Here is a 27,802-nt window from a genome sequence, read left to right as displayed (position 1 = left end):
ACGTGAGAAGAGGGGGAGAGGTCCTAGAACAAGGTAGCATCTCACAGATGCTCTTATTTGCTCTGGTAGGAGCCAATGTGTTTTTTCATGACAACTCTCAGTGCTGCTGCTGTATCTTAACCTGACTGTTGGTCCTTTTCTGGGGGAGAGTTGCTTAGCTAGAAAGGGAAATCATCATTGACTTTATTTGAAAGTGGTGGGTAAGTGCCAGTTTGGAGAAGGATTGCATGCTGTCTGCAATCCCTCTGTTCCTTGAACTCCAATGTGAATTGCACAGTGAGGAAAGTGAGAGCTGGTCTTTCTTTAGAGAATTTACAATATAATGACATAGATGTTTGGGTTTCTATAAGTAATTATGTGTGTGCCATCCCAGCTGTAGGTTCAATCCTGCAGTCCTGCATGCTGAAGGTGCAGGACCAGACCCTTTGTAGCCAGCTCAGCTCATGGCTAGCTTGGATTTGATACAATACCTGTATTTCATGCATCTTTTTGATCTTGCTGCTTGCTGAAATTACTACCTACAGCCCCTCAAGGGGAAAATGAAAAAAAAAAAATCTGCAAAAATACTCTGCATTCTCCTCAACAGAGCAGATAATGTCGTACAGTTGATCTTACTGTTATTTATGCAGAGACAATTATGCTATCTGCCACACAGTGAGAAAAGAAAAGCTTAATTGGAGAAATAATCTGAAAATAAAATCATTCCTTTCTTGATGTTTCTTCAAAGAATAGGTTTTGCCAATGTTGCTCCACTTTTTCCACTTTTTTCTTTTTATATAATCTATCAATTCTGTAATTAAACATCTAACTGAAAGGAGCAATGTTTTTCTGAAAGCAAGCAAAAACTTATTCTATGGAAAGCAACACTCTGGTAACAAGACCTGATGGGAGACATTAGCAAAGGATAGGGAGAGGAGTGAGGAATATTTCTCTTTTAAATCCACATCCAGGAGACTCAAAATAGAGACCTCTCCCATTCAGTTTCTTTCTTATTTTTTGTCTTACATATACCTCTCCCTTCTAACATGAACTTCTCAACACTCTTTGAAAAGAGGCAGCCCAGTCATCAAATGACATCATCTGTTGTTTAAGTCTTTGATTCACTAGGTTACATGATCACCTAAAAAGCACCAGTCGCATGCAGAGTTACTCTTTTGCTTGGTATCACATATTCACTGCAGGAAAGCACCACTGTTCTGAATAGTGTGCAATCTGTCTGTCCATGGGGCTTGTCTGGTTGTTACCTCTGACCTTCCAGTCTAAGGAAGAGAAGGCAGGATGTAAAAAGTTGTGAAGCTATAGATAAGAATAGATGTGAGACAAAACCATGCAATCCTCTTATATTCTGGACTGTCACTCTCTCCCCTCAGCCTTGCTCATGTGGTCATTATAAAGCTTGTGCCACCCTCTGGGGTAATGGTGAAGAAATTTGTTTGCAAGCAAGTCATCTGATCAGGCTGGTGCACTGGAGCGTAGTGTCAACACAAATGGTTATTATGGGGACATAATTAGTAGTCTTCTGTACAGGAAAATGGCTGTATATAATTGATCGTCATTAACCTGCAAGATGAGAGAAAATTTTTGGCTAATAGCTTCAAAGACAGTTGTTTGAAGATGGGCTTTTCTGAGAACAGACATTCTCTCAGTCCCGAGTGACTGGTCACTGGTCTCATCAGACAGCTGATGCTCTTTTTCGCTTTCAGACCACTGACAATAAAATGACATATGCTGAACAATCTGTTAATTGTCATTAATTTGTCCACTGCATATTTTCCCCCTATATTTTGAATTGTCCATCTGCAAGTGTGCTGGCTAAGCTTAGCAGCCTGATTAGTAGTTTCAATGATCATGTCAAGGCCAAGAGATACTTTTAAGTTTTTCATGTTCATCATTGAGAATTTAGTAATTTTTTTTTTTTATGTGACTCTTTGCTTAACTCATGTGATATAGCTTCCCACCTTAATTAAAGATGTTTAATGACTTGATATTTATAAGCAGAAGTTGAAAGTACTCCAGATAATAGGACAGACAGATAAGCTGGCCAACAACTGTTCCCTTTTGCTGTAAGAAGGGCTCAAGAGTGGCGTAGCTAAGAGGACAGATACGAAACCAGAAAGATCTTGGAGAAAAGACGAAACCAGAGTGGTGAATTGTTCTGCAGGGACTGTATTTATTTTCCCTTTTCCCACATTAGATAATTATTGCAGATCTCTGCTGGCTGACTTCAGCTTGTTCTTGAAGATGGTTTGCAACAGGACCATAATGCTCTGATCATAATGCTGATGTGTTACAATTCAAGGCTAAAGGGGACATTATTTTACATTGTCCACTAGTCTTTTTAAAGGGAAAGGTAAGTGCCTTTAAAGAGGCACTAAGCCCAAGTGCAGGTCCACACTGTGGGTATCTTCAAGAAAATGGTAAGCAGGAATAGAAACTAACTTTGGGGATATTTTCATTGCTTACACCAGGACTACCACCACACAGGATAGAAACTGTGCTGCATCTCCTCCACCCTAGCTGCATATCAGGGTTCAGTCTGCTCCAAAAATACAAATCTGGTTGCCTGTATGTGTCCCAAGGGAAAATATGTGATCCCAAGACAGGTCTGGCTTCCCTGTGAGGATAATTTCTGTTTCACAGTTTCCTTCATTTCAACATCTGGCTGCTCCATCATCCACACTCTTGAATGCTTGAGAACTGCAAAGCAAGCAAAGGGATTCCAGTCTTACAACATTTCCGCTGGCTTAACACTGCCATTTTTTTATGCCACCTGCTGTCTCTTCTGCTCACTGTAGGACAGATGCTACTGCTCTTTTATTCACTTCAAGTAGTACATCACTGTTGAAGAAATGCCCCAAAAATGTTTGCCATATCAACTGCTACATACTGTGAGTGACAGTCCCCAGGTCTGGCACAACATACTGACAGAATGAAATGGTATCCAGTCTGAGAAAAGAGTGCAAAGTCCTTAATGATTTCTGTCACCCACATTTCTTAACTTCTCTTCTCCCACACAGACAACCTGTTCACACATGCTGAAAATAAAGAGTATAACATTTGAAAACATTTGCAACTGGTATTTTGCTCAGTGACAGTTATTGAACTAAATAACATAGCAAGTTTTTAAGAAGATTTGGTAACTAACATGGAAATATGTATCACCTCCAGGTATACTAATTGTTATGCCTTCTATGGTTAAGATTTCTAGTGGTATTAGTTCTTGCATCCCTGATTTTACATTGATTGCTAAGTTAGAGTTCAAAAAGGTATCCTTCCACTTAAGACTTCTGGTTGATGAACAAAGGGCATGATGCTCCCTTGAAGCATGAATAAATATTCACTACATATCAGTATGTGTAATTACTCTACTCTCAGGTAGGGGCATCAGTGATCTCTGCTTACATGATGATTCTTATGTTTCAAAAATTTCTCAGACTCATAAAAGAATGGCCAGAAAAGAGTATAAGACACAGACAGGGCACCAGGGACCTGCGAATACACAGAGAAGTGTCTCAGCAAGCAAGGCTGAGAAATTCTATTTAAGATGTCACTTCTAAGGAGTCTGTTCTTCATTTGGTGCACTTTGTTAGCAAAGCAGAGCTTATGAAAATCCATTTCTCTGCATCAGAGTAAACAAAGGCAGAAGGAAGAATAAATGCTTTCTGTCTAGTCTCATGTTGATGTCAAGGGGACCAGAACCTAGATGTCCTAATGTGCCAACTATGTTCACTATGCTCTTTATTATATTGGATCATCATTTTACATATAGATGGTTGGTTTTGAGGTTTTTTGTTTGGTTGCTTTGTTTGAGGTCCTTTATTGGGGGGGGGGGGGGGGGGGGGGGAAGATATTTGTTCACATGAGCCAGGACTGAAGGAAAAATATTATGTATAATTATAGAGTGAGACAGGCTACAACGTCACCCGTCAGAATAGTTTAATCTCTGGTATTATTCTCTGCTCTTTCTCACCCTCATGTCAGGACTGCCACTCCCTCTGCTTTGAATCTTTAACTCCTTCCTCTGACAGGATGTACAATAGCCAGAGCAGTATAAATCAAAGCCTAGAATCAGGGAAATTAGAACAGATTGGAAGTGCCAGTTCCTCAAGACGGAAAAGAAAGAAACAAGACCATGGGAGATCAGAAGAGTGATTGTGGCTTCATTACAAGGGCCGTTGAACCATTGGAACAGGTTATTGCCTGTCACAAGCTGTTTTTATTTTCCAGCTCCTGACTGATGCAGAGCTTGATCTGAAATAAATGCCATCTATCCACTTTATAAATCTCCTCACTGTACTCACATTTAATGTTTACGGGTCTTCACATTTTTCAAGTAAAATGTAATTTTATGTTTGTGGTATCTCTATTTTAAAGCAGCAGGAGAGAGGCTGAGAGCTACATAAGAGCTTTTACTAGCCCATGCTGAGGCTAGACTGAGAGAGAATGAACTCAGCCACATCAAAAGACAGGATAAACCATCCTGGGACTTCCATGCAGAGCACTCTTAATGTAAACTGCTTCCTTAATCTGACACTAACAACAAATCATACGAGTGCTCAAAATATTCCATTACTGAATTTTTGAAAATATCTTTCATGAATTAATTTAGCAGTTAAAAAATCAACAAACTTCTTCAGAACAATTCCATAATATCAAGTTTTGATAACAGAAGGGTTTCAGCAACATGTCATTGGGAGTTCTAGATTTCAAGACAGCAGTAAAAAAATACCTGAAGAAGAAAGATGTAAAGATGGTGGTTGTCTGAGTGCTGGCTCTTTCTCTGCTACATTGCTACATTGAGAGCGAGTGTCAATATTGAATTTTGCTCTGGACAAAAGAAAGAGAAAAAAATCTCTGTATTATAATTTTTTTTTTTTTTTTACTTTTAAAACTTATGTGTAAACCAATAACTGATCTTTATATTAACAGCAGTTATAATTGTTAGACTTGCTACTGTACCAGCACAGTATACCTGAGCTTGTTATTTAGGAGTTGGTAACTGAGTAACATTTGCAATACAGCTCATGAATTAGTGGAAAGGCTTATTTTTTTTAAGCTCTGCAAACAGCAAAGTGCTTCGGGTTATACTTTTTTAGTAGCTGCAGTCTTTAAAGCAGCTTCAGTGTCCTTAGCCTGAGGTAGAGTGAGTGTTTTTCTCCTGCTAAGAGTTTTGAAACTCACTCTCACAAGCAGTCTCAGAAGCAGGTAGGAGATTTGCATGAGTAACTGTGGTTTGTTTATGTGAAGACTGCAGAATAGGACTCCTTAAATGGGATTGAGGAGCTCTCTTTGCATGAACAGTGACTGTCTCCAAACAGTGAGCTGGTGATCCAGCTCCGATTCCCCACCTGAGTGTTGTAACTCTGCAGAGGAAGGCTGCTAGTGACATGGCACAGGAATCGCTATTTTTAGAAAATGCAGAACGTATGCGTACATGGACAAGTATGAGAAAATCTGCTAGTATTCAGCATCAGCTCACTCTAAAAGCTGGTAGTGAACAAACCAGTAAGGTTAGTTTTGCATCGATGTCGCTGCACCTTGCTGCTGGAGTTTTGTCCTCTGCTCCCATTAATTATACTGGGTTTAGCACATAGCTAGTCTTGGAAGACAAAATGTTCACTCCATGTTTTACCATATGTTGTTTGAGACCAAAATGATCTTACTTTTATACTTTGATGAAGTGTCACAGTGTTGCTTTAGGTTAACATGCCATTGACTGGGGTATTGCTCTGCATGAATCAGTCTAAGTTGAAAGCTCATGGCAACAACTAAAGTAAAAAAATATAATTCACCAGGTTTATTTCAAGTATCTGTTTCCTGTTTCTTGCCTGAGAAGTATTTGCACTATCTACATGGAATTGAAGAGTAAAGTTTCAGCTATGGTTGCTTCTACTGAATGTCCAGGTTTAGGACTCAGTATTACCATTTTAGTTCATGTTTTTTGACCCTCTCTCTTTGTACTCCTAATTAAATTTTAAGACTCTGAGCTGACACCACAATTGCAAGGAGCTTTCCATCTCAGACTCAGTGTTTTTTAAAATAGTCTCCCTCTTTAATTTTCAATCATTATAGTGTTTCTTTATGTATTAAACATTCTTATTAATATATGCATTATAGAATTACTGTGTCTCTGACAAAATAAAGTATTTTAGAGCAGAGAGGTTTTATTTCTTTTCAGACAATTTCCTATGGATAAGCTTTAGAAAAAACCTAATAGGAGAGCAAGATACATAACAAACAGCTCAAACTGCCAATAATAGTAATTTATTTGTATTAGAAAACAATGAATGTAAAAAATAGAGAAACTCAAGAAAATAATTACTTTAATATGCTTATTAATGTCTTCTCCTCTGTAAAATATTTGATTTTCTGTTAGCTAAAAATTCTAGGAGAAAATATCTGTCTGGGAAAAAAAAAAGACAAATGGCTCTATTAAAAATTAAAAAAACCCACATTTTCTCAGTTCTCAGGCAGCTCATTGAAACTGTTTGCTTTCAGTTTATTTAACTTTCAAACAAATTTTAAACCTTGCAGATATTTTTACTTAATATGGTTTTGAAAGATGAAAGTGCCAGCTCAGCAATGTGCAAGGTATATGTGGAGAAGCAAAATAAAATGTCATGTCAAACTAGTGAAGGCAAAGAGAACAAGGGCACGTATGCTTGAAATATAATGATAATTCGATAAAAGCTATGTAGTTGTTATCACTGTGATATTAAATGCTGATATTGTGACCCAGAAGCTTGGTGTTTTTCTTGAGTAAAATGGAATAAAAGGGTTTTTTTGGCTGGATCCATTTCCATTTGGAACACTTTGCAATTTCCTATACAATAGGCAATTCTACCTATTTCTTTTGTGAATAGTATACTATGAGAATTTCTTAGAACAGAAAGCATTGATTTGCAACAAATACACAAATACACTTTCTGAACCTGAAAACACTTTGGCATGCTGACTCTGAACAGAAATACTTCTTTGTGGCTTCTGTGGGGCTGTTCAAGGTTTTGAGCAAAGTGAGCATGTATAAATTGGAAAGTAACCCTTGTTCCACCTTTTGGAATAGTTGAAAGCCTTGCAGGGTGATCATCTTTTTATCAATATCACCATAAAACATAAGTACATGTGTAGGATGCTGCAGAGATGGAAGAGACATCCTTAAAGCCCAGGCTGCTCTGGAAATAAAAGAGAACACAATTTTATTCTTTATGTTTTTATTGATTATAATCTTCATGTTTTCTACAGCAAATATTTTTTTTTAATATTTTTTTAGTATTTTTTCTCTTCTTTTCACTTTCATTTTTAATGCTCCATATGTTTATGGATTTTCTTCAAGTTTTACTGAAGAAACTCCTGTAAGGTTTATGAGAAGTAAAAAGATTAACCTTAAAGCCCTTCTTGTTCTTCACTCAGTAGTATTCTTCTAAAGGAGACTTCTCCTTGTTCATGTGAATATTTGAATAAAAACTTTTCTGTCATCCATGGCTGCTTGCAGCTAGTAACCTTTCCGCTAAGAACAGTGGGAACAAGTCTTCCAGTTTACCTTGAAACTACCTAGGAAGTAGGTCTTTTGACTGGAAAATAGTTCACAAGATAACTGCAGCCCATGGGTGATGTAGACACCTACATAGTTTCACAGACAGTCCTCTACTAAGGAGAAGACCTTTGCAATATGTTGGAAAATTATCTGACAGCTGGTAAATGGCACTTCTGTGTGACGCTTTATGTTGCTGTTTATTAAAGAAAAACTGATAAAAAATTACTTAAAGCCTGGGATAGTAAAAAGCCCCACAGGAGCAAGGATAGTCAAAATACCTTTAAAGAGGTCTCTTGTTCAAGGATATTACCGAGAGGTTGCTTGCAGTCCAGTATCTGCTTTCTGAGAAGATGCGAAATATTTCATGGTACTGTTTAACTAACCCTATGTAATATGGTTCTTATAGGAATTAACATGACAGTGGCAGATTCGATGCACATCTGCTCTTGTTTTGTGACAATGCACTGAGCTGAATTGTATTCTGAAATTCTCAGTCATATTCTGTACTCTACCAGGCTGTTCTAACCAGTTACCTCTGATATGCACAGAAGCTTGGTCCAAAAATACTGTATTTCTTGGGAGCTTCAGTAGTCAGTGAGGAAATCAGCTTTCCACTCATTTAACAGGGAAAAATCAGTTCTTTTAAGACAACATTTCAACTAGGAAACATACATAAGAAAAACAATCATTTTCTGAAACCAAAAAAATAATAAATTTTTCATCTTCCAGGGTTTGTTCTGTTGCGATTTTTTTTTGTTTTGTTCTGCAATACATCACAGCCTTTTAATGTAATTTTGTTTTCTCTATTTTAATCAGTTTATCCTTTAACTATGACATTTTTCTGCCTACCCATTTTTTCTTTTTGCTTTTAGACAAATTTATTACAAACTAGGGAAACCTAAAGAAAAACATACCAGACCGAAGTTAGATTTCCAATTAAGTCTCCAAACAAGACCATCTCTAAATGAGAACATCCTGCTGGAGATATTTCTGTTCTGAAAGAGCAACTTTCCCTTTAGATAAATGTCTAATTTTCTGTTTAGTTTGGTCAGTATCATTAACAAGAAAAAATATCATCATACTCTATATATACATTTTTAAACTAATACATTCTACAGTGAGCAGCATACAATTTTTACTGGGTAGGAGTGGTGTCCCTCGGGTTGTTCTTTCTGCTTTAACAAGTTTTCTTTCTCTTTGTGATCTGTCATGAATGATGTGTAGCAGACTTGCAGAAATTAGGAGCTTTCAGACACTGGCAAAGCAGCATGCCTTCCTGAAAATTAACCTGATTTCCTGAGCTTGGCATTACAGCAGAATCACAAGGCTGTGAAACAAGAGAGTGAAATGTGCTCTTACCTTCCTCTCAGTTTTGCCAATTTCACTCTCACCAAACTGGGCATCATAACTGCTTGCCAAGTTAAACAAGCAAGCAAACAAACATCAAAAATAGCATAAGAAGCAAATTTCCAAAGCCTTCAATCGAACTCCTAATGTTAAAGCCACTTTCTCTTTAGGTGAGATCCTGAGGCCAATTGTTATGTTTGTGTGAAAAATTGTCTTCTACATGTGAAGACTGATGTCCTACCTAGAACATGAAACACAGTATTTTCTATGACAGCAGTATGATGAAATACGACATCTGCCAGGCCAAAGTTTTTGATAGTGTAATGGATAGAGCACTGTTTGTTAAAATACTATACGACTATTTCAAATCTGAACTTCATTCTTTTAGTGCACAAAATGTCTTATGCTGTGCTTGAGATTTTTATGTACCTAAATGGCTCATTGTTGCCCATTAAGCGAATGACTAGCACATAGAGGAGTGAGCTGGCAATGAGTTAAAGCATCAATGTGAATTAAAATCTCTCTTGAAAATGCCAGGGACGCCAGGGTGCTCCTTGTCCCACTTGATCAAGATAAAATGTGCCATGTCTCACACCAGAAGCTAAATTCATCAAAGATTCAAGTTTTTATAGCCAACTCCCAGCAAGCTATTTGTTTTCAATGCATAATGATACAGCTGGTAGGAGTTTTTATCAAAGAGTTGTCTGATTTAAGTCCCTAAAGGAAATGACCACCTACAGACTGGGGTAGGATTGTCTCTTAGAGTGCAAACAGGTAGTCTCTTATTTTGCAAACAAATTCCTCTAGTGACTCAAGCCTCTGATTTTTCTGTGGATAACTATCAGGCTGGAAATATTTTAGTATACGTCCCAGTGTAAAACTCTTCAGAACTCAAATTCTCTTCTCTCCTTTAATGGATACCTCTGATGAGCAATTTTTTTGTAACGACAATGTCTTTAATTACACATCGCAGTGTGGGTGAAATTATTTCAGACCTCTATTTTCTCTCTATTTCTGCCTGTGTAGTCAGATAGCTACTTGGCTTTATAAGACAATTAAAGCAGCTGAAATAAACCATTCATCATTTCAGTATTGGTTATAACTCTTTGATGAAGGAGGGCATGTGGCAGTATTTGGGAACAAGCAGTTTGCATGGTCAGTTGCTAAGATATTGGATAATGTCAAAATCATGTCTGAAATGATGGATTGTGCTGTCCCTTAAAAAGATTTTAGCTGCACGTTGGTCTTCATCTGTCTTCAGAAAAATGCTGGCCATTAGAAGAATCATTTCATTTTTGACATACTGCAAAACTGTATGACTCAGCAGAGTGAAATGCCCTCTAGATACAATATCCATCAGCAACTATTCATTAGTCCAATAGTACAGAGTATACAGTTCATATCAAATAAGTTCTTCCTGGCTTTGCCCATTAGGTAGAACTCTCAAGTCACAGGCAGCTGTCATGGGAGAAATCTGGTTTACAGAGGTCAAAGTAGATCTGCTTTCTCTTGTGGTCATTACAAAACTTCATCTTACACCTTTGAGGACAGGTAGTATTAGACAACATCTTTCTCCAAATTAAAATGAACCCCCAGAGCTCCTAATAGATAAGGACTTTTTATTTTACTCTTGAGAGAAAGCTGTATCTTTATAAAACAAGTATCTGTTTTGATCAAATTCCCCACAGAAGTCAGTGGAAATATTTTAATCAAGTTCACCCAGCTAAGATTTCACCCTGGTAAAACATTTAAATGAATACTAATCTATTTCTCTGACATATCCCTTTGACTAGTAACTTCACATAGGCAGGAAAATCCTTGATTTAGGAGGACTTTCATCTTATATACATAACTTACACCCAGGAACCTTCATTTCTGTGATAATTATAACTACCTAACCAGAGCTTTCATCTTGTTGTGCTGCATTCCTTTATGTTACTAGCCATAATTACAGGAAAGACTTCAGTAACATTTTAGGGAAACCTATGAGGCTTATATTCTGAGATTTTAGGAATTTCTTTCTTTCAGTTGGAGTTAGAGCTCAACACTTCCATAAATCGTATTAAATCTCCACTGTGTTTAGTTGGATGCTACTGGAAATGGTTTACATTTTCATGTTGTGTATCATCTTAAGGGAGTAGTAAAATACGTTACCAATTGATCGGACTTCAGTAGACTGAAAACTCCCCACTGCATCATATTCAATACACTTCTGGACTGAAACATGCCAGCTGGTTCAGAGTATTTAGCAGAATTGCATGTTATCAGAGCATAAGAAATAGAATATGGTGTCCCACTGCAAGACTAGGTAGAATTTTAAATACTGAAATTTAATTACTCGGGTCATATTAGAGTAGCAGTTCTTTATCTCTTTTAATCCAGCTCATTATCATTTGAGAGGAAAGACTTCTGAGTCAAGCACAATTGCTGGTAATTTACTGCTGGTGATACCAATGGTCTCTGGAGGCAGGTCTCTGGATAAAACATTCAGCCATTGTAATGTTAAAAGAGAAAGACTAAAAACCAGAAAGGTTTAAAGTAATAAGTGAAGAACAAGAAAAAAAAAAATCTACTTTTAGGAATGCCTTTCACATAACTTAAAATCACTCATGGATAGGTTTTTCAGTAACATACACCTGAGATCTAGTATTTTGTGGACAATAATATTTTGCAGCACAATAACCATTAATCTGAATTCGTTACTCCAAACCAAAGCACACTAACAGAATTCATGGGTTTTGGAAGGAATAGATTCACTTAAAACTCCTCCTTGCCTTCTTAGAGGAGAGAGGAAATCACAGAGACTAGGTTATATTTTGAGATTTGCAAAAGATGTTTGTCCACTTCTCCATAGCAGCTAATTCTGCGTAACATTGGAAATGGACTGTGATCAGTCAGCAAGCAGTTACTAAGTACAATCAGGCAAGTCAAAGAAATCTTGGAGCAGATCCCCAGTCAGGGTGTTTAACATAAACAGAAACAAAATCTGAATGTTTTCTGTATCTTTTCTTTATGAAGAAAGAATATTTCAAGCTTTTTATTGGCACACTTATCAGTCTGCTCTGTTGTTGACAGTCAGGAAGTTCTTAAGAAACTTTCTCGGTGCACTGGAATTTACTGTTACAGTGATAATATCATAAGGGAGAGTAACTGAATGCAACATCAATTATCTTTCCACAGTTCTATGGTATCTTGCTGTCAGTCATCATTGCAGCATATTTGAAGTATAGGTTTACAGTCCTAGAAGAGCAGTGAAATACGCAGGAGAGGTAAGTGAAAATATAAAAAGCATTGGAAGCTGGGACTACAAATATAAACTGTCTTTCACCTTCCCTAGTACTTGATGGCAGCTCCCTATCTCCATTCTTTAAAGATTTTCTTATGCCAATTGTTTTAGTAAAGCATTGTTCAGATTTATGCTTTTTGGAAATGAAACAGAGGACAATAACTACAAGGCCATTACACAGTAAAGTGATCAAAGAGCTGCTGATGTCTTGTAGGAAACATTCAAAAATGCAGTCTTGTAATTTAGATGATCTATCAGATACTATGCCTTTTATTTATTTTTTCCTTTCAGTTAGATTCTTCCACATTTTTTTCATTCTGAGAAGAGCTGCTCTTCCCATCAGAGTCACAAGTTTCTCTGGATTTTACTCAGCAGCATTCCATATATTCCAATTAGGCTATTTGAAGAATAATGTCTTCGTAAGCAGGAATCCCATACATTTCCTTACAGAAACTCAGGAAGTAATGTACTATTCACTATAGAAACTGAGTATATGTAATCAACATAATTTGAATTACTGTGCATATGTTTGCTTGAAACAACTATTGGCAAGTGCCTGAAAGAAAAGAATAAGAGTTCATTTATCCTTTATGCTTATATTCATTACTTGACTCTGCCATGACATCATAAGCATCTAAAGTTAATGGCATAAAGAGCCTTGTAATTTCAAATTAAGAGTAAGCAGCAAGGATATATACACATCCTTAAAAACCCTCAGCTTTACCCCATGCATTTTGGCTCTGGACAAATATTTATTGCAATCCATTGCAGAATAAAATAAACACCACAGACTGCTGTTGTAGAAACCAGACATTTCTTGAAATCAAATACTTCAAAGACATCCATGTGGAGCATCATTATAGGGGTGCACTGCAAGATGCAGCAATAATTTATCTTAAGTGTTACGTTGTTGATACAGTGTAGTTTTCTAAACTGAATTGTCACTGGCATCTCTTTATATATTTTGAGAAACATGTATCATATATATCAATATTAAATGTTAGATTCTGGTTTCTTGTAATGATAACGCAACATCTTTTTTCTACCAAAAAAAAAAAAAAAAAAAAAAAGAAAGAAAGAAAAAGAGAATTAGGGAGTCATTTTTACTATGCTGTTGAGCAGGACCCTAAGAGGGTGCAAGTTTTCCTCTCAAGCTTCTCCTGATTTCTCCAGGTTTTTACAGAGTGCTTCTTCCCTGTGACAGGTTGGTGAAGCATATATGAGGAGTCTTGTCTCTACATGTCTATCTGGCAGTAAACACTGTCATGTATTGTCATTATATATCAGTAGTGAATAATTACTACCTTCTTCCCCCAAAAAAAGAAAAAAAGAAAGGTGATTGGGGTCACAGAAAATTAATGTCCAGCTTACCTGTAAACTTACAGGTATCAGGGCTTTCTAGTGCCTGTTTTTCTATGTGTACGTGACCTTTTTTTGTACAGCTGCACAATTTATCCTAAGTCTACCTCTCAAGCTTTGCCTCTCCACTAATGTAACCATAACCTGAGAAGATACCTGTGAGGCACAAAGTCTCCAGCCATCATCCCTTTGGGTGATTTTTTTTTTTTTAACATTATCTTTCACTCATTAAAAAAACCCTAAAACCAACAAACTGACCAACAACCACAAAACCAACCAACTAACCAAAGATGAACACAACTTAAACAGATAGCCTTTGCACAGGCACTGAAAAATTAAGAAACCTAGGCTGCAAATCAGTAGGAGAGATGAGGTTCAAAATATATTTGTTCAAAATGTCTTGCTATCACTCACCAGTAGAGCAAGCTAAAGACTCTTGCCAAGAGTGTACCATCCCACAATTTAATCAAAACATTGGTCATCTGTTTGCATAAAATAGTAATGTGGCATTTAGTCGTTCTGTGGACCTTGGGATAGCCATCTGTAAAACGCATGCTGTGTTGTAAAATTCATATAATACCTTGCAGGGGTTTTGTAAAGCTTAGCAAATTAGTGTCAAGCAGTCTGACGAAATTTGCTTTTCAAGTGAAATTAATTTATCTAAACCTTCACAGGGAAGAAGATTTCTTAATACTTTTTCATAAAGCTCCTATAGCCATCATGCTGACCATTTATTATTTATACATCAAAAGCAAAATGTAGGAGAGAAACGGGCAAGCCAGAAAGCTTGAAAATAATAGCTTTGGTTGAAAAAGAGGTCTCATTAGGGACACAAAAGTGAAGTATAGAGCCAATTTATGGCATTGTACTTGCATGTTTGGTGATGGTAGCAAATTATTTTGGAAGATCATTATCATTCCAAAAGAGCACCTGATCTTCCTTGGACATAAGCATGTGGTTTGGTGCTGGAAAGATTTGTTTAGCAAGTATAAAGTACAATCCAGAGCCTGACCATTTTTGAGAAATACTGAGAAACCTCCCTCTTTTATAAAACTTCCTTAGCCAACCAAGAATACCTTTCATAATTTCTCAATTACTTCACCATCCCTGCAAAACAGAACAGTCACCCAACAAACTTATTTAGAGATGTTTAGGACATGAAGAAATCAGATTTTGTAATTACTGCTGAAGGTTTCCACTTTGATAGTTTAATTGATACAGAAGCTACTGAGTATGGAACGTGTAAAGTGATTGCCACTTATCAAATACTGAAATGAAAGATATGTGTCACCTCTTGTCCATGTGTATTAAACTTTACAATGGTGGAAAAGGGGTAGTAAAAGAAACAAAGGAACTTCCTTGTCATGGAAGAAATGGTAAAGGATTCAGGAATTCCTGGACTGTTCAACATACTGAGGATGAAGAGGAGCTCCTGCACCCACTGGAAGCTGATTTCATAAGTTCATGGTTCGACACCATGGATCTCCAGGTGGGTCAAGATTATAGAGATACACCAACCTGGAGGACTCCATGCTGTTGAGCTGTTCATAAGCAGCGGAAGCCAAAAAACTCTTCTCAGCTACCAGGTTATTTTCCTTGTCTGCCCCTGGAGCTCTGCTAACTGCATTGTTTTCTATCACTTTGGAGGATTTTACCCATGGAGAAAACCAAAAACCTTCCACAACTGAAGAAAGGAGCAAACTGTCTCTACTGGGGACTAAAGCACAATCGATATGGATAAGGAGATAAGGTGATTTCCAGGTCGTTACCGAGCGCGTGCATATGCATGCACGTGTGTGCACTTGCTTCTGCAGTGGGTTTTCTTACACTTTTCTGTGAATACTGTAAATTTCTATTCATTGTCAAAAGGAGAAGCTGAATGGGTATATGATGTCCTCTGTGAAACAGCTACCAATGTGAAGTGAATAGCTACTGAAAGCAAAGAAATCAGGCATGTTCTGAAAGGGTATGCCTACACTATCAACATATGGGTATGATTCCATTCTCAAACCCATAGCTATCTTCCATCCACATAGATTACCTACAGGGGTGTTAACAGCTCTGGATTTAGGTTTTTCTATGATTTTTCTGAGAAAGGAGAGCTTGAGTCCATTCACAACTCTGTGTGAACCTGGAGTTTTGTTTAAGTGATATTGACAAACCAGGCTGTGGTGGGGCAGGGCATATTATGCTCTTACAGCATCAGCAGATATGTGAAGCACAGCTTTTTCTGTGTTTAGTGTAGGCATTTTTGCTATAAATACAAGTGTGGATGGAAACCTTTGAGGTCATGTGGAATAGCATCTTTGCATCCACTTCTGAGTCTTTTTTCACCTGAAAGCGTAGACATACCTATAGAGGATCATGTCTTCTTCATGATAGCAACTATTTACATGCATTGGTATAATTCAGTACTGAGCCCTCTGTTGTTCACCTGTGTAAAGGCAAGTCTTGGCATACTGGAAGAGGGGAATTACCTTAGAGCAGAAGACAGCTGCTCAGGTCAGAGACCTTGGTGCTGTTGGGTCACACCCACTTGAGAGCACTAATGCTTTTCAAGGAGGCAGACAATGAACCATTGCAAACCACTTTTGTTCTAAGGAATTCTCAGTGGTAAAGCTTAGGCCATTGCCTACTAGACCTATTTACATTTTGTATTTACTATTCAGGATTTCTATCTGAAGGTTGAGTAGGAGGTTGGAAGAGAATAGATGTGAGCAAAAACTCTATAAAGCAGGATGCATTTTTATGCATGCTGCACCGAGCCATAATTTAAATATATCTGCACTGACACTGATGAGCAATTTAAAAGCGATGGAATTTGCACAGACTTTTGCTTTCTGTTAGGCTTTTCTTTAGGAGGAAAAAAAAAAAAATAAAGGAGAGAAAGAGAGAGAAAAGATTCTTCACAGGATAAAATGACTTCTGAGGATGAACAATGGATCTGTATTATACAGTATTGATTGTGACAAGCCTGTGAGTTACATGGAATTACAAGCTCCCTTGCTCTCTGTTTTGCTAGGGCCATTCCATGTGTTACAAATTGGTATGGGACCCACAGCCGTGTGGTCATTGTTTCATTCTTTTACCTCAGCCCTTAAAGCTGTTGGCAATGAATAGGAGGAGGGGGGAGCTGATAACCAGGGAAAGTAGATGCAGTTATTACTCACTTTCATATGCCCTATTAGCATACTGCTGGCTGACATGGGGGTAACAGCCCTCTCCAAAGCAATCTGCAGTAGTGCCACCTGCAGCAGCATACAGAGAGCAAGAAAGCACACTGGGTGTAATTTTCTTGCTGGTGACCTAGTGTCACAAAAGAAACTTTGGATTTCAGTCAAGTCACCAGATCACTGTTACTAAGCAAAATATTTTTAATGAGGAATAAATGAATCCTACCCCTGTTCAGAAGAGCTTTGTAGTGTAGTGTGTTAAATTCGGGCTGTGTGAGTGGGTTGTGATCAAGGAGATCGCTGATGCTTTTGGAAATAATGTTCATCTATTAATGTGCCTTTGATTGTCCTCAAACAACTCCTGGAGCAGAATGGGTCCTTGCTGAAGCAGAGGGGCTCAGATCTGTCTGTACCAATATGTATAGACAGTCCTGGAGAGAGTATGCTCTAATCATTGTCCCTGTTTTCTCTTGCTTTCTGAAGAAGAAAATAGACTCCTACTCCCTCAGGCTCCTTTAAGAAACTCTGTGTTAACTTTTATAGGTTTAAGCCTTTTTTTCCCTTATTTGTGGCTTTTGTTTTTAGCCTGTGATTGGTTCTGAATTACAATACACCATGACAGCTGCTTATTCATGTATTATAGCTGTAGCTTTAACTCCAGTCACTCTCTGTCTCATTGCAATAGTCTCTTAAAAATACAAACATACTTAAAAAGTAGATTACATTTTGAACTAAAAGGAAAAAAAGATGACCATTTTCATTGTTTATGAAATTTCATGGCATTTGGGTATTTGTTAGCAGGCGAAGTAGTTCCACCTGGTGTGTTTAGTTCGCGAAGCGTAAGGCATACTCCAAACTGGATAATCAAGTCCCTTCTCAACCTGCTGATTTTATATGGGTTATAAATCCATCCTTTCCATTCTGGAATGGTTGGATAAACAATATAGCAACTGTTTGAAACTGGCCCATATAAAACTAGGTACAATAAACTGCTACACTAATCTATCAGATTAATCCATTTTAATGGCAAGGTGGATGTTTCTAAATCTATTCAGCATAGTGCAGCTTAATACATGTTAGAATTCAATTTCCCCATTCCCTCCTTTCACTATACACAAGTGGAAAGAAAAAGGAGTAGAGGTAAGTGAAGGAAATCTCATCTTCTAGCATGTAAGCTAATAGAGTATAGGTTTAAAGTTATGCCACTATCACCACATGAAGGTTTGCTGTCTTTCCTCACTAGAAGCACAAGCCCCTTCTGATACAGGACACTAGAGAGCAACACAGAAACCTTAACACAGTATTAAGGTTTCATCTAGCATTAGATGATAGCTCGCTTGTGCTTCCTTTCTACAAACATCAGATATGGACGCAGACTCACCTCAGCACCAGGAATCTCCTCAGATCAGTCTTGCTGAAGATTCTCCCTCACCAAATGTCTTTTAATACAAAACATTTTGGTTGTTCTCGATCCTTCCAGGCGCTGGAATATTTTGATGGAACAGAATGAGGACTGGAAACTTATTTTCTTTCAAAATATTAATTGCTATCATTACCTGATCCACAGAACTGGGATTTTAAGGAAGAAAATAACAAAAAGAGCAAACATGATTTGTGTTAAAATTACAGAATCTGGTAGTACTGGTTCTTTCATCTTATTTATAGAAATTTTTGCTCTATAAATTATTTTTGTCTTTTTCAGGGAAAAAACAACAACAAAAAAAAAAAAAACCAAACCAAACAAAAAAACCCCACCCAAACAAAAAAAAAAATAAACCACAAAACACACAAAAAAACCCCAACAAACCACACAAAAAAGGAAAAAAAAAAACCAAAACTGAAAAAAACCAACCAAATGAAAAAACCCACCCCCAAACCAACCAACAAACAGCAAAAAACCAAACCCATAAATAGCTATGAATTCTCAGTAATGGCTTCTTCCCCCAGCTGGAGCTGCTGAGATTAAAATTCTGTTTGTTGTTCAATATTACTTTATTGGATGAGGAAATTAACAGGCTTTTGAAGGACTTCAGTAAGATGAAAGCCAGTTTTAAATAGGAACAGAACCTATTCATAAGTTGGATTATTGCTCTCTCTTTCTCTATTTAGTTGCATAAAGGATGCAGCCTTCTCATTGCTGTATTTTCTATTCAGAGAGCAGAAACCATAACCATCATGCATGTTCCTTCTTTCTCATTTTTTACAGCATCTGGATGCAGGTGGCTTCTTTGAGAGATAGGTGACAGGAGAGATCCTGCACTAAATTCCTAGCCTGAGCTCATATCAGGCCAGTCATACTGTTTGTTGCCTTCTTGAAGATATACAGGAGTGTATACAGGAGGTGCTTTCTTACGCCCCTGCATCAAAGATATTCATTATAGGCACTACTCAGTAGGTGCTATTGATGGGCTGTGGTGGAGCAATACCATTACCAATGCCATGAAGGAGCAGTAAGCGAATGTTTGCACAGTTAATGTAGTATCAGTCTAAAGTGTAAAAAAGGCGCTTCTTGACTCACATTATATATGTGCCCTTGAAGATTCCTACTTCAGTTTACTGGTCAAACCAAGATTTTCTATTGTTAACAATGCAGAGCTATTGAAATCTGAAAGAACAAGCTGTGTTCTGTTCTTATGTATGCACCATCAGCAAAATTGTCAGCTATGTCTTAGTCACTGAACTTTTATTTTAGGAGGTTTTAGACACGAGGCTGGATATTCAGGGCTTGTAGACACTCAGATTAACTTTTTACTTGTGGACTGAGCAAATATAGCATAGAAATCTATATAAGCCAGCGAATATGGACTAGAACCCTGCCTGATACTTTTATGGTATGACTATTGTGGTTACTACTGACCTTTGCAGTGAGGGCAAAAAAATACCATTATTACTCTGTTTTGTTTCCAGAGCTCCTTTCCATTTCATTTTTGCCAACTGTGAGCTCTGTCTCACACACATAATAAAGAGAAGAAAATAATACCTTTAGCTTGAAAGCTTTCTAATCAAAGGCTAGAGGGTTGACATTTTACCTAACAATAGCCAAAGAAATCTATTTGCTTTAAGAGCCTTTGCTAATGTCAAAGAAAATGAATAATACCTTTACTATTTAGTAAGCACCAAGGCTTTCATAACACAGGTGTGATGATGTCTTTATAGTGGGAAGCTTCACAAGTGAAATCTACTTAGCCCAGTGAGGTACTCCAGTTTAGTACTGGAGGTGGGTTTCCTCCCAGTTAGGTTTCAAAGTCTGCTTAAAAGTTGGGCTTCTAGTCTACAAGGTCTGGCTAAGGGTTTCTCTACAGTAAAGAAACATCAACTGGTGGCAATTAATTCCATCCTACAGTGGGGCTAAGGGGATTAATTTCTCTCTAAAGTGTTGTGCTTTACTGTAGTGGGACCCTGCTTTCAGAACACTAAAATCAAGTAAAGAATATCCAACAAAAGGAGAAAGAAAACAACTTATGAACTCTGTTTTACATGTTGTTTCTTTCCAGATCCAAATCCCAGTAAACATTTATTTCAGCTGGAAAGGGGCATGTTCCCACAATGCTTGATTTAAGACTTATGGTGAAGTATGAAGAGCAAGGAATGACAGGCAGAATATCCTAGTGACAAAGACCTGTTGATGGTTGTAGCCCAACAGACAGTGAATAATAATGTCAGTTCAGCTGCCAACAGACCAGATTGCCAGTCATGGCATTTTGCAGAACATTTCTAAGGGTGAGATGGTTCATAAGGAAGACTCATCCTGCCCATTTTGATGCTAAGCAGGAACTGGCTTTTAGGCAGAAAATGAGGATGGTCAGCTGGAGATACTTTGTCATCAGATAAGTCTGAGTGCTGCCATAAGGATACTGTCAAGGAGACAGAAATGTTCTGGTGGGTACTTGAAAGAAGAGATTGTGCTTGTTCTTCTCTCCTGCCACCCTGTTTGCTGAGACTATAGATAGCTCTGTGGAAATTACTGGGAGCTGATTCATTGATTTCAGCAGGAGTTTTACCAACAGGGAAAGGTGTGTCTCTGAAGACATTTGAACTATAGCAAGCATTTTAGTAGCCTCTTCTTTTCATAAAGAAAATGTCTATGGTCTCAGATTCTGAGCCTGGAACATATCCTAATCCCCAGCACAATATTTGTTAATACTCTGTCTTAGCTGTAAGACACAGAGCAAACTACATTTGTGTATGAAGGTTTTTTCCTAACAAATAAGGTAAGTCCAAAATTGCCATACCTAATTCCTATTTAATTAATGGTGCTACTAAAGGAGGATTCAAAGTTCCCAAGAAAATTTACCTTGTACTAGATGCTGAACCCACAATCAGTTCCAGCTCAGCTATAGACAGCTGAATTCCCTGGATATTAAAGCTCCACAAATAAATTATTTTCAGAAATAAGCAAATAACCAATGTCCTGCTAAGATACTGCTGTCAATTATCTTAGTCCACTTTTCTAACTTAATGTTCTCGGTGCCTCTGTGATGTGTAAATATGTCAATATAGATAACTTGCTCATAGCTACACCAAAAATTGTTTTGTTTTGTTCTCCTCACTTTTACAGCCCTTCCTTCCACCCCAGATCTGTAGGTCTTTTACCACTGATTGCTCCAATTTATCTTCCCTAAACTTATTCCAGGATTTTCTAGGAATAGAGGTATATGCAGATAGTATTACAGAGCTATACTGAAATTGTGGAAGAGATCTCTGTGCTTCTTCCAGTATGTTCACATATTATATGAGAGAACCCCCTTCTTCATATTGAAGAATTACTATTTTTATATAATTTAACCCACTCGGATATAGAACAGTATTATTGTTCTTTGCACTTATAGAAATTCACTGTAGTAAAATCATGTGTGAATTTGCTAGTCATCCTTAACGATACCAAACAAGTTCAGTAAGGTAAAGTTGAAAATCACAAAGAGTAAAAATGGAAAAGAGCTATTAAACCACCTACTGGTGTATGTCTCTTCTCTTTCAGAGTTTTCCTGCAAGCATTTTAATGGTATCATGATTTAGAAATTGTACCAGTAGACACTAAAAGTGTACTCACGTATATGCTTTTACTCTACCTCTCTGGAAGCAGTACCAAGAGTATTTTGATTATCCTCGGTTGATGTTTGTATAACCTGGTATTAAAGAACTTCATGGATGGAAGTGCTAAAAAATTCTTGTGATATACTGGTCCAGTGTTTAACTCTCCTTTTAGTTAGAACCTTTTCCTAATTAGCAACCAAAATCTCTTTTGTTGCAGGTCAAAGTTACTATTCCTTGTGTTACTGTTTACAACCGTAGAGAACAGTTTCTGACACTTTGAAACAGCTTTCTGAAATTCAAGCTTCTCTAGAATAAAAAAAAAAAAAAATCCATTTCTCCCAACTCTTCCTCTATTGCATGGTTTCTCAACCTCTGATCAGTTTAATTCTCCTGTCCCAGACACCTGACATGTCTGTGCATTTGTGAAAGTGACGTGTTAAATAGAATGTAGTGTTTATCTTTTCATAACAGCATTGTATATTGGCTTCTACTAAGAACCAGACCTTCTCCAGGGCTTTATTCTACCTGTTATCTTTGTCCATCTAATTTTCACTTCCTTTATGTAACACATTGTTCTGGCCCTTATTAAGTTTTGATTTATGATTTTTATTTTTATTTTTTTCAGTGTATTTGATTATTTGAAATTCTGCCCCTTATGCTAGGTACTTACCATTCTTACACATGTACTAACATCGGTATAGTTTGTGAATGGTCAGCTCTCACTAACATACCCAGGGGTTTGGGGGAAAGAGATTTAGGGGGAAGAGATTGTCATCTTTGTGGAGCCCTATCTGTTTTATCTGCTCCTGACTCACTAAAAGAAATATGCTACTCCATGTTGTGGTTTCATCTAAGCACAACTGCTGGTTTTTTATTTTAGTAAATGACCTTTCCCAGGAAAGTGTTAAATCACACTGTTCCTTGGTATCTATATTGCAGTGCAATATACTATCTCATTAATGTTACCTCTTGCTCAGGACTCTCAATATATTCTCTTTCTCACTTTCATTGCGTATTTGTATTCTGACTATTTTTCTTCGAGTTTGACAGCTGATGTAGCTTTTCTTCTGTTCTGGCTCCAAATGTCCTCAGAAACCAACTCACAAAAATATACCTCTGAGAAAAGTGTTTAACAAGATGTTTAACAGTAATCCTGAGTTTAAAGTAAAAATTATAGCATCAGATTTTACAGCCAAGGGGAAAATAACTCCTACCCTTCTCTTTTTCATGTGGTTAAGTGCACTCACGAGCATATGTGACAAAAAGAGGTGTCACTGTGCAATGTTTCCATCAATATCCTGGCCACCACCAGGTCTAGAGGTATATTCCTTAAATTTTACAGGAGACTTTAAGAATTTTCCTTAATAAGTGTTTTCCCAAATGAGAGCTCAAGTCAATTCCTATTAGCTTTCTATCTGCTCTATTTTTTCTTATAATATATTCACATTGTTTCATTTTTAAGCTGTTGATGTTCTTGTATTAATGAATATGTTAAATAAAATTAAATCAAACAGCTCTCCCGGTAGCCACATTAGAGGATATCACTCCCAGATCAGACATACTGCAGAACTGTTATCTTTATTTAGAGTCTTTCTTTTTTTCCCTTAGTTCCTGCACCATAGTGTTTCTTTTTTAAGTCAGATGGGGTTTCTGAGGGCCTAGATTAGATACTTTAACATATTACTATTTGATATTCTGTCTCTTAGATCATTTTATATGAGAAATTAATATGGAGATGAAAATTGAAAAATCTATTACTGATTTATCTTTTAGTACCTGCAGATACTGAACTGAGGGTTCTGGTACTACTTAAACACACTGTGTTCTTTAAGTGAAACTACATGCTGTTGAGGCACATAATTAAGTGCTGGGTTATAGCTGCCCAGTTAAGGCCAAAACTTGCTATCTCTTGCCCAGGGGCTAGAACAAGGTAGAGAAAAAAGGCATAACTAGGAAAGGAAGGCAGAGGGTGAAAGACTTGGGGAAGCAGTCAGCAGCTACTGCTTCCATCAGGAGTCATCACTGCAGCAGTATCTGCTTTTAGGTGCCATCTACTCCTTCCTCTGGCAGTAGCAACAGGGATTTCTAGAGCTATGGCATTGGTAAAGCCAGCAGCAAGCCCTGAGCTCTGCTACTGCTCTGCTTATCTGGCACTGCTCGCAGTGGCTGGTTCTGCCCAGCACAAAACCTGTGCCTAAAAGTACTAAGACCAAACACTTGTTGGATCTTCACTGAGCTAGCTAAAATGATACCACACTCTAGTATAGATAGGATCCATCCCAGATTCCAGCACATGAAACATTCAACTTCTCATACATCTGGCAAAACACAGGGCCCTGGGGGCACTGCTGTGATCTGCTCTAGCAGGCTGGAAATATGCAGTCTATCTCATTTCATTGTGAGCACCAGATGCTACCCCTCAACTCAAGACACAGAGGTGATAAGGCAGTGTACCAGGTCTATTTATAATCATAACCTTTAAAGTGTTCATTTTCAGGACAAAGGTCAACAGCATGATAACTTTGGGCTGCATCTCAGTGTGGTGGTGGTGTAACATGGTGTCACAGCGGCATGGTATAATGTGGTGTTCTCGTGTAAGGTATTGGCTCATATCACTTACGGATAGAAAACACAACACCACTAAGTGCTCTGGGGGTAGGATGCAGTCTCAGCTTAGAGATATCTGATATTAATACGGTACTACACTCAACTTAAAAGCATTAGGATGAGCAGGAGCACCCTGAAGCACAGTGAGAAAGCAAGTTTTTAATGGTATTTCATTCTCCTATCAGTATCCTCTATCAAGATCTACTGTATACCTTTCCTAAAGTGGAATTTATAGTGATCTGATGTAAGTAGTGATAGGTGACAGAGCTCTTCTATTTAACGATGTGCCTGCAACAGCAATTTTTGTCTTTAGTATTTATTAGCTTGAAAAAAATGCAAAGGAAAAATATCATCAGTCTTCCTCTATCAATAGGCTCAAGCCTTTCTTCATACACATAAAAAGAACAAGATCTTCAGGAATCTTGGGCTGCTCACAGCTATTGTGTAGCCAGAAACTGAAACTTCTGAAGCTTTAAACATGGGGTAATTCACCCACAACAAGCACTGTACAAATCCTCCGGAGAAAATCTGTGGTGTGTCTGTAAAAGCTTCAGAACACCTCACTTTTCTTTCTGTTTTTCATTACTTGTCTCCCCATTTTCATGCTTTTCATCCTCCCTTTGTTTCTCCCTTTATCCCTAGTTTTCCTTCCTCTGTCCCTCTTTCTACTCCCTTATTGTCATATGCCTCCCATTGCCTTCATTCTTTTATGGGAAAGATTCAGTCCTGTGATGCAGGATGCTTTCACAGAAGGTATTTCAAAACAGCTTAGAGTCATCCAGCTTGCCACAATCAGATGCACCCGGTATTCAGCTAGCATTGAGGAGATACTCATTGCAATTCAGTTCCTGAGACCCCAGAGCCCCCCAGTAACTTCAGTGTTTGTATCCCTGGTAGGACCCAGCAAAGTACAACCAGTGACCTCACGAGATTGTTGTGAGGTTTTGTTAATCAATATACACAGAAACTTCCAGAGATGAAGTTGCAGAATAAAGTTCCTCTTATTGCAGGAGAGGAACCATCAGAGGCTGCAGGAGGCTGTCAACAGGAATGATTTTATGTTGCAAGGAGTTCTGCATTCATTATGATGCCTCTAGGACCACTGGTCCACGCTAATAAGTGTTTTGATAAACGAGGTCTTGTCCCCAAAAGATGCCTGATTGGGATGTGCCATTTCTCCTGTAAAGGATTTTTACAATAGGCAGATACTTATAATCTAACATTCTTTAGGTAACAATGTTTTTTTTTTAGAAAAAAAAACCAAAACAAAACAAAACAAAAAACAACTAAACAGTTGTTCAGTGCTGATGGAAGTTATTAGACTGATAACTCTGAGAAACAAAGTCCTCTGCTTCATAGCATAGCTACTGTCAGCATAACAAAATTTTGCATATTTAACAGCACTGCATGACCAGTAGGGATCAACCCTCATCCAGGAACAATCCTCAAAGTCAAGGGTAATATGACTTTCAGTTATATTGTAGCTAATGCAAGGAACTATTGCCGTGGTTCTGCATATGCTTTAGCCCATGGTCTCACCATAGCCTTTAGGCAGAGCATGATCATTAGAGCAGATAACCTAGCCTGCAATTTAGTCCTAAGAGACTGCAGAAATTGGTGTAGAGTTAGATGGGAGATAACTAAGCTATTTCTGGGAGCCTCTCATTTGCTGTACTCTCCATATCATCTGACCAGAAATGAGCCCTCTTGTCTCCTGCCTGAATATTGTGCACGCCATGCAATCAAGATATCACAGGTTTTGGCATGAGCCTGGTGTGTGAGCAGGGTGCCCATGCTGTGGGTTTCAAGAGGAAAAGCCAGGACATCCAGTCCTTGCATGCTTTCATTCAAAGCAGTGTCACCTCCACATCACCTTCGTAAGATGAAAGGAGGTTTTCCATCTGTGCCCTCAGAAGTTGAGACCCAATGTGGAATACAAATGTTATTAAGTGGCAGGGAGTTGAAAAAAAAGGAACAAAACAACCAAAGATCTAGAAAGCAGAGAAGGAATTTCTGGTTCTTCCACAGAAGACTGAATTCAGAAGAAGCAATGAAAAATATCAAGTGTAAATAAACCAAAATTCACTCCTAATAGTTTCTGCTTATCCAACTGTTTATTCAGGGCATACCATAATGTCAAAATTAAACTACATGAAACCGAAAAGACAGTGAATAGTTCCTTATGCTATCTATTCTAGCTTTTTTGTTTCCACCCTCTACTTAAGTTTTCATCACTCAGTTTTCAGGAGCACGGTAGGATGAAATAATTCATCTTCTACTGAGGTTGTGAAATGTTCAGATGAAGGTGACACAGAGATTGCACAGACACCCATTTTTCTTCTGCTTCTTCTTTCTAATTTTCAATTTCCTCACATTCCCAATTAATGACCTCTTCAGTGCCAGATTCCTAAATTCTTATTTACACAGTGGTCAACCTCTGGGTGTTAGTATCTCAGTACTCTTTTCTAAATCTATGTTTGTTTTTTTACTGCACCATAATACTAGTACAAATAAAAGGGATAAATGAGAGTCAGCCTATAGAATCATCTTACTTTCATTCTTTGTCTGTGATGTCTTTATTTCTTTTCTAACACTGGGACATTTTGAAACTTGTAACTGGGTACTAAGCTGTAAGATGACTGGCAATGAAGCTGTTTATATCAGTCAAAACTTTAACGTAAAAAGTAGTAAAAAGAGAAAAGAAGAAAAGATGCCTTTTATACAAATAACACAATTGTTTTAATAAAATAGCTGCAGGAAAATAGCTATACACTAGCATGAGGAACATTTCCTCACAGTTCCATTAGTTAGGGAGAAATGTAGGAACCCAAATGCCTTTCGGAACTCAATGTGAAGCACAGATACCCTACTGCTCTTTTAAATTTGTATCCTTCTGAATCAGCTAGGCATGCTTCAATATTTTTTCCTTTTCTACTGCTAATATGATTCCCTTAAAGTAGAGATTATAGTCACATCAGGTTAGCCTCTTACTGCCGGGCTGGTGCAAAATGCCATGCCATTTAGAGACTCTTGGAGGGGCTCAACTGCAGTCCTGCTGACAGAACTTTCAAAGTATCTTTGCAAGTCCAAATTCCCCTACAATAAAAACTTGGTTCCACATTTGCAAACATAGCTAAAATACAATGCTTTTTCCCACCATTCTCCTTTCAGAAAACATTACAGAATAAAAGGATAGGAGAAGAACCTGGAATACATTTTGTTTTCTATTGTCTCCTCAGGCTTACAAATCTCAAATATATTCTTTATTGAGTTTTAATATTGAAAAAAGTCATACAGCTAAATGAGACATTTGCTTAGTAGTGGAGTATAAAAAATTGCAAAAATTTCAGCTTAAATCAATGCAGTATTCTTTATTTTAACATGTGCGGACCTTCTGGAAGAACTTCTTTCTCAAACATGCCACATTTCTGTTCTGAAGAGCAATGACTTCCTGTTCCGTGA

The 27,802-nt window shown here is 37.7% G+C and overlaps 1 long non-coding RNA gene across 1 annotated transcript in view; it reads left to right on the top strand.

Annotated features, from left to right (window-relative positions):
- The window catches only part of LOC136015495 (uncharacterized), an 80,764-nt gene that overhangs the window by 15,047 nt on the left and 37,915 nt on the right, over nt 1-27,802 (top strand). The window contains exon 2 of the long non-coding RNA XR_010613240.1: nt 12,062-12,150. This is a non-coding gene — a long non-coding RNA (uncharacterized LOC136015495). The remainder of the gene's footprint in view (nt 1-12,061; nt 12,151-27,802) is intronic.

Source organism: Lathamus discolor, chromosome 1 (assembly GCF_037157495.1).
Source record: "Lathamus discolor isolate bLatDis1 chromosome 1, bLatDis1.hap1, whole genome shotgun sequence".
NCBI classification, from domain to species: Eukaryota; Metazoa; Chordata; class Aves; order Psittaciformes; family Psittacidae; genus Lathamus; species Lathamus discolor.
This window is presented reverse-complemented; position numbering and strand designations above follow the sequence as displayed.